We start from the raw sequence: 8019 nt of genomic DNA, 5'->3' as shown, positions 1-8019 counted from the left end.
GGTTGGCCTAGGAAAAACTCCCGAAAAGGACCAAAAACCTAGGAAGAAACCTAGAAGAAGAACACGATAAGCTATGGGGGTGGCCAGTCTACTTCTGGCTGTGCCTGGGTGGAGATGATAACAGGAACATGGCCCAAGATGCTATCAATAATGTTTAATAAATTTGACAAGCAGGCTCAAATATATAATCAGGAAATAAATGTTCAGTTGGACTTTTTCATAGCCGATCATTAGAGTGAGAAAACAGGCAGTCTGGGAAGGTAAGGGTTCCATAACCGCAGGCAGAAACAGTTGACTGGAACAGCAGCAAGGCCAGGTAGGACTGGGGGACAGCAAGGAGTTATCATGCCCCCGTATCACTGACGTTATTGGTCCTAGGGCTCAGGTCCTCGAGAGAGAGACAAAAAAGAGAGAAAGGAGAGAATTAGAGAGAGCCATGACTTAAATTCACACAGGACAACTGGAATAAGACAGGAGAAGTACTCCAGATATAACCAACTGACCCTAGCCCACCCGACACCAAACTACTGCAGCAATAATACTTAGTAGGCTGAAGACAGGACGAGGTCAGGAGGGAACACTGTTGGCCCCATCCGATGATACCCCCGGGACAGGGCAAACAGGCAAGGATATAACCCCACACCACTTTGCCAAAGCACAGCCCCCCGCACCACTAGAGGGATAATCTTCAACCAGCCAATTTACAATCCTGAGACAAGGCCGAGTATAAGCCCACAAAGATCTACACCACAGCACAAACCAAGGGGGGCGCCAACCCAGACAGGAGATCACTCAGTAACTCAACAACCACTCAAGTAGCACCCCTCCTAGGGACGAGCATGAAAGAGCACCAGTAAGCCAGTGACTCGCCCCTGTAATAGGATAGAGGTAGAGAATCCAGTGGAGAGAGGGGAACCGGCCAGGGCAGAGACAGCAAGGGCGGTTCGTTGCTTCCAGAGCCTTTCCGTCACCTTGCACACTCCTGGGCAGACTACACTAATCATATGGAACCTACTGAAGAAAAGTTCTATCAGTAAAGACTTAAAGGTTGAGACCGAGTCTGCGTCTCTCACATGGGTAGGCAGACCATTCCATAAAAATGGAGATCTATAGGAGAAAGCCCTGCCTCCAGCTGTTTGCTTAGAAATTCTAGGGACAATTAGGAGGCCTGCGTCTTGTGACCGTAGCCGTACGTGTAGGTATGTACGGCAGGACCAACTTCGAAAGATAGTAGGAGCAAGCCCATATAACGCTTTATTAGGTTAACAGTAAAAACCCTTGAAAATCAGCCCTTGCCTAAACCAGGAAGCCCAAGGTTTTAGGGAGCAGGCCACGCGAGGCAGTAAAGCTATGATGCGAGCAGCACAGTACAGATGCATTCTTTACGAGCGGGCCGGATGTGATGGTAGGTGCTGTTTAAAATGCTTGCAGTCGTGTCTGAGCATGCAACAGTAGAACAATCTTCGCAGAATCCACGCGTTAGGAGTAATCCTTAAGGAACGGTCGAGAAACGCTAAAGCTTTCCGTGTTGGTTCCGAGTCAGGGGATTTTATAAACACTGTATGTAAAGGAAAGCCCCTATTTGCGAGCCCCACAACCAACACCAGGTGAAGGACGCTTTGATTTATAAAGTGTTGTAATGTTCCTCCGACGTGCTTTAGCCAAGTGCGGTTCCGTGCGTGAGCACGGAAGCCGGTTAAACTAAAGTATGAAAACAAGGTATGTCTAGAAGGGCCCTAAATATTAGTAGTCTTGTAAGCAAGGTTTCACTGACATTAAGAGTCGCACAGGAAGACTTAGCCTCTAGTGACTCCGTAATATGGATTAGTCAATCGTTTTCCATCTCTAAATCCCAGGCGGAGTGATGGGAAACGCAGACTTCTGATCCAAATTACAGAAAAATTTTTCGGACCCAAGAATTTCTGAAGGGCTTCTAATACCTTAGGTAAGCCCTTTGACGGAAGACAGAGCCATGTCTGGGCTATACGGGTGGTGCTTCTACACCTGCATTGCTTGCTGTTTGGGGTTTTAGGCTGGGTTTCTGTACAGCACTTCGAGATATTAGCTGATGTACGAAGGGCTATATAAAATAAACTTGATTGATTGATTGATTGATTTGGGGAGGAGCTCTTGGTTGGTGCGACAGTTTGATTGTTTATAAAGTTTATAAAGTATTTAACCCAATCATCGGTGTGATCGCTCTAGGTCGTGGTTGTTATCGCTTGGGACCGCGCCGGTTATGGATCGCATGGATTAGTAGGAACATTGTTGCTAAGCTTTGACATACAAACCATCTGACGGTCAGACAGTACACCGGCACGCCTGAAGACCACAGCTAAGATCTCTCTTGTTCTCTTTCTCTCTTTCTCTTCCCTCTATCGTTCCAGTGCTTTATCCTGCAACAGACTTTATATTTTTCAAATGGACTTCCCATCGAAGTTCATTAGAGCTGGACTATTATTGCCCTGCCAGAAGTATTTGGGTGGACATTTTAGTTAAAAGGGAGGTTGCTTGCAAATTGTGTATTGTTATTTGAACTGTATTGGGGTGGGGTGTACCTATGACATGTGGCTGAGAAGATTRTGGACATTTTTAAGGTCTTTGTTGTGTCTATGAACACCCCCCACATTCATACCCTCTGCACTCCTCCACTGGAAGATAATACATATTACTGCAAATCCTCTGTTGATGACTGGGTTCTTTCTTGTTTGAAGTTGCTGTTCAATTGTTCTGCCATTATTATTGTATGGGGTATTCTTGGTGGGGTTACCCCTGTGATGTGGGTTTTATAGGGTGTGTATTCTCTCCTTTCTCTCCACTGGCTATCTGGTAAACAGGCTACACTCTAGGCAGTCTCTTCTGCTGATGTGTGTGGGTCTGGTAGTGGTACTCTCTCTATTCTACTCTTTTCCTTTTGGCATGGTTAATACCTGCCGGGCGCCCAAACAAAATCTATCTTTACCACTCTCTAATAAATACCGCTACAAAGTGACAATGCATATATGATAAACAGAGAGTAGCAGTAGTGTAAAAGAGGGRGTGGTGGGTGGCGGGACACAATGCAGATAGCCCGGTTAGCCAATGTGCGGGGGCACTGGTTGGTCGGGCCAATTGAGGTAGTATGTACATGAATGTATAGTTAAAGTGACTATGCATATATGCTAAATAGAGAGTAGCAGCAGCGTAAAAGAGGGGTTGGGGACACACACACACAATGCAAATAGTCCGGGTAGCCATTTGCTTACCTGTTCAAGAGTCTTATGGCTTGGGGGTAAAAACTGTTGAGAAGCCTTTTGGACCTAGACTTGGTGCTCTGGTACTGCTTGCCTTGCGGTAGCAAAGAGAACCGTCTATGACCAGGGTGGCTGTAGTCTTTGACAATTTTTAGGGCCTTCCTCTGACAACGCCTGGTATAGAGGTCCTGGATGGCAGGAAGCTTGGCCCCAGTGATGTACTGGGTCGTACGCACTACCCTCTGTAGTGCCTTGTGGTCGGCAGTGATGCAACCAGTCAGGATGCTCTCGATGGTGCAGCTGTAGAACTTTTTGAGGATCTCAGGACCCATGCCAAATCTTTTCAGTCTCCTGAGAGGGAATAGGCTTTTGTGCCCTCTTCACGACTGTCTTAGTGTATTTGGACTATAATAGTTYGTTGGTGATGTGGACACCAAGGAACTTGAAGCTCTCAACCTGCTCCACTACAGCCCCGTTGATGAGAATGGGGGCGTGCTCGGTCTTCCTTATCCTGTAGTCCACCATCATCTCCCTTGTCTTGATCACGTTTAGGGAGAGGTTGTCCTGGCACCACCCGGCCAGGTCTCTGACCTCCTCCCTATAGGCTGTCTCATCGTTGTCGGTGACCAGGCCTACCATTGCTGTGTTATTGGCAAACTTGATGATGGTGTTGGAGTCTGGCCATGCAGTCATGAGTGAACAGGGAGTACAGAAGGGGACTGAGCACGCACCCCTGAGGGGCCTCCGTGTTGAGGATCAGTGTGGCGGATGTGTTGTTACCTACCCTTACCACCTGGGGGCGGCCTGTCAGGAAGTCCAGGATCCAGTTGCAGAGGGAGGTGTTCAGAGTCCTAAGCTTGGAGGGCACAATGGTGTAGAACGCTGAGCTGTAGTCAATGAACAGCATTCTCACATAGGTTTTCCTATTATCTAGGTGGGTGAGGGCACTGTGGCGAGCAATTGATATTGCGTCATCTATGGATCTGTTGGGGCGGTATGCAAATTGAAGTGGGTTTGGGATGGAGGAGTTCATGTGTGCCATGACCAGCCTTTCAAAGCACTCACTTACAGAAGTGAGTGCTACATGACGGTAGTCATTTTGGCATGAAGCCTTAGAGTTCTTTGGGACAGGAATCATGGTGGTCATCTTAAAACATGTAGGGATTAAAGACAGGGACAAGGAGATGTTGAAAATTACAATGAATACGCCTGCCAGCTGTTCTGTACATGCTCTGAGAACGCGCCCTGGAATATCGTCGGACCCTGCGGCCTTGCGGGTGTTGACCTGATTAAAGACCTTTCTCACGTCAGCCTCGGAGAGCGAGATCACCCAATCCTCTGGGTCGGTGATGGCCCTCACACCCGGCATGATGTTGCTATTGTCAAATGAATTGAGTTTGTCTGGTAGAGAGGTATTGATGGGCAAATCACRGTTAGGTCTTTCTTTGTAATCCATAATGGACTGTAGTCCCTGCATTGGAGCCTGTGTAATATGATTCCACCTTACTCCTACTGTATATTGTCCTTTGATCATTTGATGGTTCTGTGAAGATCATAGCGGGATTTCTTGTATTTGTTCCTGTCCTCAGCCGTAGCATCAGGGTTGTCTGCGATAGCTGTGTGTGTGTGGTAGTCCTGTCCTTTAATTTAGCGCCAACTTCTGTGTTAATCCAGGGATTTTGATTTTGGAAGCAGCGAACCCTCACCGTGGGGACACGTTGCCGAGATATTTTCWAATGAAGCCGGTGACGGAGCTGGCTAGCTAGTCGATGTTATCGGTGGAGTCTCTAAACATATTCCAATCGGCACTAGCAAAGCAGTCCTGTAGCATAATCGCTGATTACCATGTCTCAATGGAGCGAGTCACGGGTACTTCCTGTTTGAGTTTATGCTCGTAAACAGAAAGCTGGAGAACGGAGTCATGATCGGAAACGACGAATGGCGAATGAGGGAGGGCCTTGTATGCTTGCTTGTGGGTAGAATAACAAGATGCTTGTGGGGGTCGTAAAGGGGTCATAATAGTTTGTAGGCCAAACCGTTCGGACGCTACATACGATTTTGTGAGAACGGTTTTTGGGATGTCTCATGGTCTGACAAACACTGCTCCAAATCTGTCACCTTTCACTGGAGAGGTGGAAGTGCAACATCGGCAAATGGGTGGATTGAGACTAGTTTAAATTGACAGATTTTTAAGGGGAATTTGTATTATGCTAATTATATTTCAGTGGGGCGTGGAAAAATACTATAGGGTGTTTATTTTATGTACAAAGCTAGGATATTCTCAGTGATGGAACAGTTTCTACATGCATCCAATCCAGACCTCCGAAATCTCCCTGCTACAGTATGAGTTTGATTGGCTTTTTGAGGACAACAGGTCTTGGTTGTCTCCCCCTGGTGGATGGATAAAGATGCTCCCCATCCTCAGAGTGATAGGTTCCCTGACAGATTGACAGTTTGACAGTTTACAAGAGACAACTTCACCAGTCAGACTGCCTAATTGAGTGCCCCATCTGTTGAAGTGCCTGCAAGACACCAATTGTAAAGTTATTACTAGACCATCTGCTACCCATTACATGCATTTGTCTTCAGAAGGATTTTTCCTAGAAAGCATGAAATACTTCATAATACGCCTCTTATTTATATTTTTAGCTGAAGTAGATGCATATGAGTGCAATGAACCACAGTGTTGTTTCCATGGAGACAACCAGATAAAAAGGGGGGCGGTTAAGTTGCTGAGCAATGTGTAATTGATTGGGAGGCTAATTTCCAAGGATATAATCCCATTTACCTAAAATGGGCTGTACAGCATGGCTGATGTGATTGGATCCCTGTATCATTACATTATACTAAGTCGGAATCTAAAGCCTCGGAGGGCACGCTAGAGAGGCCCAAATATGGTGTGTAATCCTACACTCTGTCCCTTTTTTCCTTCTTGTTCAACAGACTATGGCTTCCCCCAAATGTATTCATATTATTCAGTACTGACAAAGAAAACCCTTAAAATTGGGAAGCTCTGAGAAGTAACATTGCCATTCGTTTGGTTTGTTTTTCCCATCTGAAATATTAGATGCAAATTTTGCTCGGGTGCAAATGCTTAGTTAGTGAAACTGTCCTGATTTCTTAAGCTTCACACTTTAGGATCTTAAAGCTGCAGTCCGTAATTCAAATAACAATAAAAGTCACCCAGTCACTTTATTTTGGTTAACATTTCTTTGAAGTGCACATTTTTTAGGAAAACTTGATATTCTGTACATACAGTTGCAACAAGTACCAACAAGTTTAACCTATCGAATGCACCCCAGGTGATCTTGATGGTGTATTTGGGTGACTTCCCATTTCTCCCATTGACCTTGAAAAGGGCTTCTTGCTGGAGAAATGGGAGCATATCTGATTAGTGTGTCATCACTTTTTTTTCTGATTGCCTCTTTCATTTGCATTCCAGGATCCATGCCAAATACTCACTAAGGAGCCTTGGGTTTTTATTTAACCATTTAAAATCCAATAGTGTAACACAGAAAAATCCCAGAGGCTGAATCCAAGTATTACACAACTACTGTAGTCTAACTATCAATATAAAAAAAGACAAAGAAATATCAATTAGAAATATTTTACAGCAGAATCCTCTGAGAACAGCTTAATCTCACAAGCTCTAGCTGATATTTAATGTTTATCCAATGGATAAACACATCGGATTTTGTAACGTTGAAATATTACATTCTTTAGAGGAGACATACCTTGTCGACATGAGTACAGCCACTCATCAGAAGTAGGACTTCAAGGATACTAAAAACCTTGTGGGTTAATTATCAAGCCAAAAAACTAGGCCAAATCAGGAAGTGCAGCTCACCGTTAAACATTTGTCCAAGATGTTCTACATCGTGAGGTAACAGCCATACACACGTTTTGGCTTCAGAATGTTTATTTTACCTGTACCTAACCATACCCTGACCATAATCACACATGGTTTATTATCTAACCTTAAAACCTCTAAAGTTGATTTCTGCAGCCCTGTGGGAATCGAATTAGCATAATGAAGACATCCTCATCAAAATCTGCCAGTTTAAACTAGAGATCTGTTTTTGTATGCATTGGATGCGTCTCAATCCACCGCCTCCGCCGATGTTGCACTTCCACATCTGCTGTGAAAGGTGACAGAGCTAGAGTGGTGTTTGCCAGACCATGAGAYATCCCGAAAATTGGTCTTCTCACTAAGCCAACAAACTATTTACGATATGGAAAGATGAGAATMTCACACACATGATGGTGTTTCCGTTTTGCTCTACGACCCCCCCACAAGCATCTTGGGACCTGTCTGAAGTGAGTACAGCCAATCTGCCAACTTCTGTCTGTTGCATCCAAACAGTTTGGGCTACACAATAATACGACCCCTCTGGCACATTAGTTTGGGCTACACACTAATACGACCCCTCAGTGGAAAAGTGAGATGCTCACAAACGCCCACAAGCCTCACAAGACTTGTCTGAAGGTACCCAGTTAACAGTTAAAAATTTGAATGGAAGTATGTATGGAGATAGTTTAGTACTAAAAAAATATATTATTTCCTGATTCTTTCTTATGTATCTTAGACATCCCCATCTTCAAAGGGGGTGACACTCTTGACCCAAACTGCTACAGACTTATATCTATCCTACCCTGCCTTTCTAAGGTCTTCGAAAGCCATGTCAACAAACAGATTACCGACCATTTCGAATCGCACCGCACCTTCTCCGCTATGTAATCTGGTTTCAGAGCTGGTCATGGGTGCACCTCAGCCACRCTCAAGGTC

Source organism: Salvelinus sp. IW2-2015, linkage group LG18, assembly GCF_002910315.2.
Source record: "Salvelinus sp. IW2-2015 linkage group LG18, ASM291031v2, whole genome shotgun sequence".
Lineage (NCBI taxonomy): Eukaryota > Metazoa > Chordata > Actinopteri > Salmoniformes > Salmonidae > Salvelinus > Salvelinus sp. IW2-2015.
This window is presented reverse-complemented; position numbering follows the sequence as displayed.